This window comes from Aythya ferina (genome assembly GCF_964211825.1).
Source record: "Aythya ferina genome assembly, chromosome: 1".
NCBI lineage: Eukaryota > Metazoa > Chordata > Aves > Anseriformes > Anatidae > Aythya > Aythya ferina.
The window spans coordinates 14,991,928-14,999,692 of record NC_140296.1 but is presented as its reverse complement, the minus strand read 5'-3'; the positions used below and the strand labels follow the sequence as shown (position 1 = coordinate 14,999,692).

At 41.1% G+C, this 7,765-nt stretch overlaps 1 long non-coding RNA gene across 1 annotated transcript; it reads right to left on the bottom strand.

The window, feature by feature from the left end:
* Nucleotides 1–4,314: 4,314 nt before the first annotated feature.
* Nucleotides 4,315–7,765, bottom strand: LOC311430183. The gene is made up of 3 exons (XR_014688607.1): nucleotides 7,598–7,765; nucleotides 4,640–4,728; nucleotides 4,315–4,467 (listed from the first exon to the last, which is right to left on the bottom strand). It is a non-coding gene; the product is annotated as an uncharacterized lncRNA (long non-coding RNA).

Below are 7,765 nucleotides of genomic sequence, written 5' to 3'. Positions count from 1 at the left end.
AGTTTCCTCGGGTACTCAAATATACCTCGTATTCCATGTGAATTTTGTATTGTGAGTCTGATGCACGGTACATAAGTATGCCTTTGAGTCAAGCAGTTCCCACTCCTGAAACACTGTCTCCAGTGTGAAAACACAAATCTTGGCTCTCTTCTCCCTCTGGTTGCTGCCATCTTTCCTGCTGTGTCCTGCAGAGCAGGGAGGTCTGCAAAACAGCCAGTGGATGCTCTGCCCTCAGGTCCTTCAGATACACAGTTCAGCTTTCACCCCCAACAGAGGAGAGAGAATGGTTTGGACTTTATACAGTATTACAACATCAAAAGTGCAATTCTACCATGATAGAAAGGAACCTTTATACAAAGTATCACAGAATCACAGAATCATAGAATCATAAAGTTTGGAAGATACCTTCAAGATCATCTGGTCCAACCATCACCCTACCACCAATGTCACCCACTAAATCATGTCCCTAAACACCACAACCAACCTTTCCTTAAACATTCCCAGGGATGGTGGCACCACCACTTCACTTCCCTAGGCAACTTGTTCCAACGCCTGACTGCTCTTTCTGAGAAGAAATGTCTCCTAAATTCCAACCTAAAACTCCCCTGGTGCAACTTGAGGCCATTCCCTCTAGTCCTATCACTAGTTACCTGCGAGAAGAGGCCAATCTCCAGCTCCCCACACCTTCCTTTCAGGCAGCTGCAGAGAGCAATGACATTTCCCCTGAGCCTCCTCTTCTCCAGACTAAACACCACCAGTTCCCTCAGCTGCTCCTAACAGGACTTGTGTTCCAGGCCATTCACCAGCCCTTCTCTGGACATGCTCGAGCACCTCAATGTCATTTTTGTAGTGAGGAGCACAAAGCTGAGCACAGTACTCAAGGTGCAGCATCACCAGAGCTGAGTACAGGGAGACAATCACTTCCCTAGTCCTGCTGACCACGCTGTTTCTTATATAAGTTAGGATGCTGTTGGCCTTCTTGGCCACCTGGGCACACTACCAGCCCATGTTCAGGCAAGCATCAATCAGCACTCCCAGATCCTTTTCTGCCTCTTCCCATTGACCCATCCTGTCCAGGTCCCTCTGCAGGACCTTTCTACCCTCCAGCAGATCGACACTTCCCCCCAGCTTGGTGTCATCTGCAAATTTACTGAGGGTACACTCAATTCCCTCATCCAAGTCATCAATAAAGATATTACAAAGGATGGGTCACAACACCAGCCCCGGGGAACACCACCGGTGACCAGTCGCCAGCTGGGTTTCAATCCATTCACCGCCACTCTGCATACAGTCAGCCAGCCTGTTTTTAACCCAGCAAAGTGTGTACCTGTCCAAGCCATGGGCTGCCAGTTTCTCCAGGAGAATGCTTTGGGAGACTGTCAAAGGCCTTGCTGAAGTCTAGGTGGACTACATCAACTTTCCCTCATCCTCCAGGTGGGTCACCCGGTCACAGAAGGAGATGAGGTTGGTCAGGCAGGACTTGCCTTTCATGATCCCATGCTGGCTGGGCCTAACCCCCCGGTGTCCCATATACATTGCTTGATTCCATTCAAGATGACCTATTCCATCACCTTTCCTGGCACCAAAGTCAGGCTGACAGGCCTGTATTCCACCAGGTCCTCCTTATGATCCTTCTTATAGACGAGTGTCAAGTTAGCAAGTCTCCAGTCATCCAGGACCTCTCTGGATGACCAAGACTGCTGATAGATGAAGTAAAGTGTCGCAGCAAACACATCTGCCAGCTCTCTCAGCACACTCTTATGGATCCCATATGGCCCCATGGACTTGTGACAGTTCAGGTGGACCAGCAAGTCTCAAACTGTTTGAACCTGAATTGTAGGGGGTTCTTCTGCACCTTGTCCCAGACTTCCAGGTAGTTTAATGGGAAGGCATTTAAATTAGTTACCTAATTCTTGGAACATGCAAAAACTGCTTGCAGGATGTGCTATACATATGAAAGAAAACCTTTTCATAGGAGAAATTCTTACTGAATGTCAATCAGTCATCTCACTCAGGTCTAGGCATGTAAAAGTTTGGTGTCTAGCCTAGACTTCATCAATGGCCAATAGAGAGAGAACAAGATGGAGAGGATCCTTCATCCCACCTTGTGTTGGGTCTGTCTGAGCTGCTTTTCCCTGTAGCAGCCCACACAGTGCTGTACTCTGCACTCATAGCTGGAACAGCACTGATATCACTCCAGTGTTGTGTCTATTGCTGCATAGTGCTGGCACAGCATCAGGACTCCTTCCAAGCCCCCAAGAGCCAGCAGGCTGGGGGTGGGCAAGTGATGGGGAGGGGACATTGCTGGGGCAGCTGACCTAAACCAACCAAAGGGATATTCCATAACACCTGATGTCACACTCAGCAATAAAAGGGGGGGAGGGGGCTGTTCCTCCTGAACAACCACTACGCGTTTGAGGCCCTGCTTCCCAGGATGTGGCCGAACACCGCTCGCTGATGGGAAGTAGAGAATAATTTTTCCTCTCTCTGTGCTTCCGCGCGGACTGATTGCTTCTTTTGTCTCTGTTTTTTCCACCCATTCCCTTTCCCTTTAATTAAACCTTTCTTATCTCAAACCTCGAGTTCTCTATGTTGTATTTTCTCCCCCTTCCTCTTTGAGGAGAGGGGGAGTGAGAGAGCGGTTGTGGTGGAGCTCGGCTGCCCACCTGAGTAAAACCACCACAGTCCTTTTTGGCGCCCAACGTGGGGCTCGAGGGTTGAGATAACAATAGCATTGATCGAAGTATTTACAACTAACATATTGGTAGTCATAATGCTCAGTTTTCTGGTAACACTTTTCTGTGTAGATATGTTGTATATAGCCCACTCTCTGTTTTCTTTTTTCCTTTACATCCGATCGGAGAAAGTGTTGAAGTCTGTGCTTGTTTTTTTTTATCATGTTGTGCTGTAACATACTGGCCTTCAGTTTTGTTTGGTATTCAAGCCCGGCATTGTTATCCTCCTGGTCTCCTGGAGATTATCTTATTGAAAATATTAAGAATTACAGTGCCTTCTACTTTTCTCCCTGTGGGCTAATTGCAGCAGCCTTTCAGTATCTTGGATACCCCTGGTCAGATATTATCCTCCTATTACTAGGTCTAGTGTTTGTCATCTTCCCCAAAGTAAAGCAATTTATTAAGAATATTATTCAATGACCTGTCCCCAGACAAAGTTGTGGGTGGCAAGGTGTGTGGGGGGATTTGGGCAGGTACCTATCACAGTTTTCTCCTCCAATGGTTCTAAATTTCACCCCTGAACAAGTACAAAATCCAAGAAAACTGGTGGAATGTTTGAAAGATGTATGCCCTGACCCTGGCAATACTAGAGAACTCCACCAGCTGGCTGCACTCTGCTGGGGTCTGGCTTACGCCTATCAGATGTCAATTAACATTGCCCAGCACCCTCAAGGGGATAGGGAGGTTCCTGAATTTGATGATGAGACAGCACACACTGTGACCACCCTAGAGGACCGACCATCTATGGTATCAGTCGCCCCTGTAGTAAAGACGAAACAGTGGAAACAGAGATCAGGTTGTTTAGTAAGGGAAGAAGCTCCTTCTACGGATGAGGGAGAAGAGGAAAAGGCAGGCAGCTCTAAAGCAGCCATATCACGGCAACATCACGAAGAAGAGACTGAAATCATAGATGAATCAGAAACTACTCGGTCTCTATCTCTGAGTGAGCTGCGAGAAATACGAAAAGACTTCAGTCGCCATCCAGGTGAGCACATCATGGGAAGTGTCCCTTTCCTCAATAATCTGCCTCTTACCAGTGAAATCTTTCTGCTGATCTCCATGAGATTTGGATCCCGACCAGGAAAATGATGTGGCAAACAAGGAAGTGCGAAAATCCAAAACCTCTTGCATGCAGCAGCTAACTGTGCAATTCAGCAAGAATATTCACATCAACCATTAGTCAAAACTGTTAGTTTTTTTTGTTGCTTTTTCACCAAGAGTTTTGTACTTTGACATATGCCAAAGGGTTGAAGATCAATCAGTTTACAAGAATCATTTTAGGAATGATTTTTTCTGTTTCCTTCTGTTTCCTAGCTCTGGTCAGAAACAGATTTATCTACTTGTGAGGTTAAAAGCTATGGCACATATTCTCTCTGTCATTTACCCCTCTCAGCTTCCCATCCACACTGCATCTGACCAAAAATATACATTACTTTTGAAGTGCTCACTATTGAAACATATCCCTCCTCTCAATCCCTTCTGCAGATGTGCTCCTGATTTCAGGACAAATTTGACTTTTCCCAAGGAAATAACTACAGGGCTGGTACCCTAGGAAACCACAGACAAAACCATAACAGAATTCAGTGACAATAGTTAAAGACATATTTATTTCAAAACTGATTTTTTCCTTTATGTTGATTTGTGGTGGTGGTGGTGGTTGTTGTTGTTGATGATGATCCAGCAGTAGGATATCATACTGTGTTGTGCACAAAGATTCTCCATAATGTAAGTACTTCAAATGAGAATAAAAAATTAAAAAAAAAAAAAAAAAAAAAAAAAGTTGTAAATAAGATGGTTTAAAAGAAAGGCAAAACATATGTAATTAACTTTGTAAATCCTGAGCAAATATTTCTTTTTTTTTTTTTTAACACTATGAGAAAATTCAAAATAGCTGATTACTGTACCTTCTGCTCTAAAAATCCCAAGGTCCACATGACTGATTTATTGCAATACATCACAGAAGACTCAAATTAACCATCTGTCAAATAAAAAACTGTAAATTTATTATTAAACCTGAAATATACTTTCAAATTTGATGTTAAGCCTAATGGATCTTTTTTTCTATAGTTAGGACATGATCTGTTCATTGGGATGTGACTGCTCATGAATTTGACAGTTCTCTTGGACAAGGGCACTCCAGAAATGCAGACTGTCTCATGTTCATAGCATAGAAAATTTTCAGCTCTTATTACTTGTCACTCTGCAGTATTCTGGAACAAATCCAAGCATTTTAGTTCCATTTCAGGATTTAGAGAAGTGAGGGGCAATGCAGTGTTTTCAAATATGTGCACTCTTTCCCTAAATATGTAAGTAAGGGCTTTTTTCATTGGAAGTATTTGGCTTCAGTGAAAAATAAATAAATAATAAATTTAAAGTGTGTACAAAATACAAAACAGCCATCTTTTGAATGGCGGTGATGGCGGGAGCAAGAGAGGCAAGAATGGTTTAACATTTCAGTACTTGAGTCACACAGGTTGGTAAATCCAGAACTGTGATGGTCCATTAAATGACACTGCACACAGACCTATTACTGCTGGTAGTTTTTGAGGGATCTTCATTCATCCTTGCAGCCAGTGAGAGAGTAAAGTGGATCATAGTCCATAGCACTGGGTTAGCATTTTTTCAATATTCCTTATAGCTCCTGCAATGGCATAGTTAATGACAATGAGCTTTTAAGCAAGGCTTCCTTGACCTGAACACATTGCTTAATTGTGTATTTGCTTGGTAAATATCTCTTTTGAACATTTTATTTCAGTATTTAAACCCTGAAGGCACGGATGCTTTCAAGCAAAAGAGCAGACTGATTATACAATTTATATTCTAATGGTCTCCAAGTTTTATTTTAAGATTAAATGGGATCATCTTTATATGATGAGTAAAGCACATTCAAGAATTGTGTTGCTTTTCTGTAACACATGTTAGAAATATAGATTAATTCAGTGTCATGCCTTGTTTATTACATATGCTTTGCAGGTGTAAGTATTCCTTAGAGAACACAGCCTTGAAAATGAGACAATATATTCCAAAATCTGTCTCTGGGTAAAAAGAATGAAGAAAAACTTATGTCCCTGATTGTGAAAAAAAAAAAAAAAAACACTAGCAGGTTATACTTTAGTTTAAATTCTTTGTTTTTAAAATTTTCCAGTTTCTCCAGAGAAGAAAACTGAGAAACAAAGCTACTTCATAACATTTGACTATTTTTGGAAATGATCTTTTTCTCAAGATACGTAAAAGTTTATTTTCACAGTATGCAACACTTAGTTATCCAAAACCATTTTCTATGCCCTAGATTGCCACCTAAATGTTTGAAGCATTCACCAGTTACTAAATTGCAGACCTAAATAGATAAATTCTCCACAGGTCATTCTCAGTCTACAGCAAAACTCTATCCGTCACTATTCTTGTGTATCTTTCTGTGTTGAACACTATAATTTTGCATAAAACGCAGAGGTGACTAAAACAGAGAAAGGGTATATATTTCTGTGAGTAAATTCATACTTACACATATTGATGATATTTACATTACCATAAGCATCCAATAGGAACAAAAGCCAGATGATTTATTCCCACCCATACCTTCTCTACGCTGTCAGTTGTTTTCATGAGATTCTGATAAAGTTCATTTATATATATATTTAAAAAAAAAAAAAGATATACACATTTTTATTTCTTTGATGAACTTCACAAAAGTACTGGAGTGTAACAAAACCTGAAAACTTTTCCCATTGATTAAAACTGCTGAAAATGCAGCATTTGAAATAGGAGATGTGTGGTAAATGTAACTTTCCTTTGTTAAGCCACAAAAAAGTTTTAAATGTAGTGTTTTTTTCACATGTACTCTTGACTTTGCTGAATATACCAAGTGATTCCAACAGACAGCTATCAATACAACCTTTAAATTACTTTCATGGTTATTTTACAGCAGTTCTAGGGTCATAAAATGACAAGCAGAGCTTGCTGAGACCACTGGCATACTACAGCCATTTTTACAGAGCACAGAGGATCAAAACAAATGCTCCTCAGCCTTTTATATTGCCTTCACTTTGGTCTGTGGTCAAGATAATCAATACTTGCCATGGTATAGCACACCCATTATTTTCTTAACTTCAGCAAAGTTTATTGTTTTACACATTATTTATAGGAACTGTAAGCAAGTAACGCTAGATTAAGGTTTTTTTCCTATATTTCACTTACCCGTTTACTGACTCTGAAGAACATGCAAGCAACTATAAGTAGGAAAAAGTCCTGTTTGGATGTTGATGTTCAGAGGCATCAAAAAGGCATTGTCAGTGCTGAGCACTCCTTTGCATGCATGCAGCTTTGAGCATGTGTGTATTCATGTAAGTATACTTATATTTCAGTATACTAGCATCTACAGCATTGCAAGAATATAATGCAGGGAATGTATAATTGTTCAAATGAGTTGGTACCTGTAAAATGTTTCATTTCATTTTGTACCACAAATCTAAAGCTCAGAGACTCAGAATTCTGGTTGTCATTCCATATTCCTAAAACCCAATGTGCACTTGGTTCCAAAACTCCAAGGAGAGTAGTAGGTAAGTGACTAATGTCTTTTAACCTGTTTTTCTTAAATGTTTCCAGGAATGGAGATTTAAAGTCTCACCATGTACTCTGTACTAAAGTCTCACCACTCAACTACCCTGGCATTAGAGCACTTATCCTAACTTTTCACAGCAGAAAGCAAGAAAACTTCCCTCCTTCTTTCCCCTTTGCCAGTACAACCCATGTATTTGTGGAGTGGTGTCACATCTTTCTTCAATCCTCGCCTCTAGACTTAGCGATCCCACTGCCTTACACATTTCCATGTAGGATATGTTTTAAATAGCATTCCTGTGGCTCACCTCTGTGCTCTCTTCAGCTGGTCTCCGCCTTTCTAGATGCATGGTGCACAAAACTGTACGTGAACCTTTCTTCGGAGACTTATCAGAACCTTATGGAGCAGAATGATGATTTCATTTGTTTTACTTCCTGGATGATGTTTGTCTTCTTCAAAAGATGAAAACATTTTT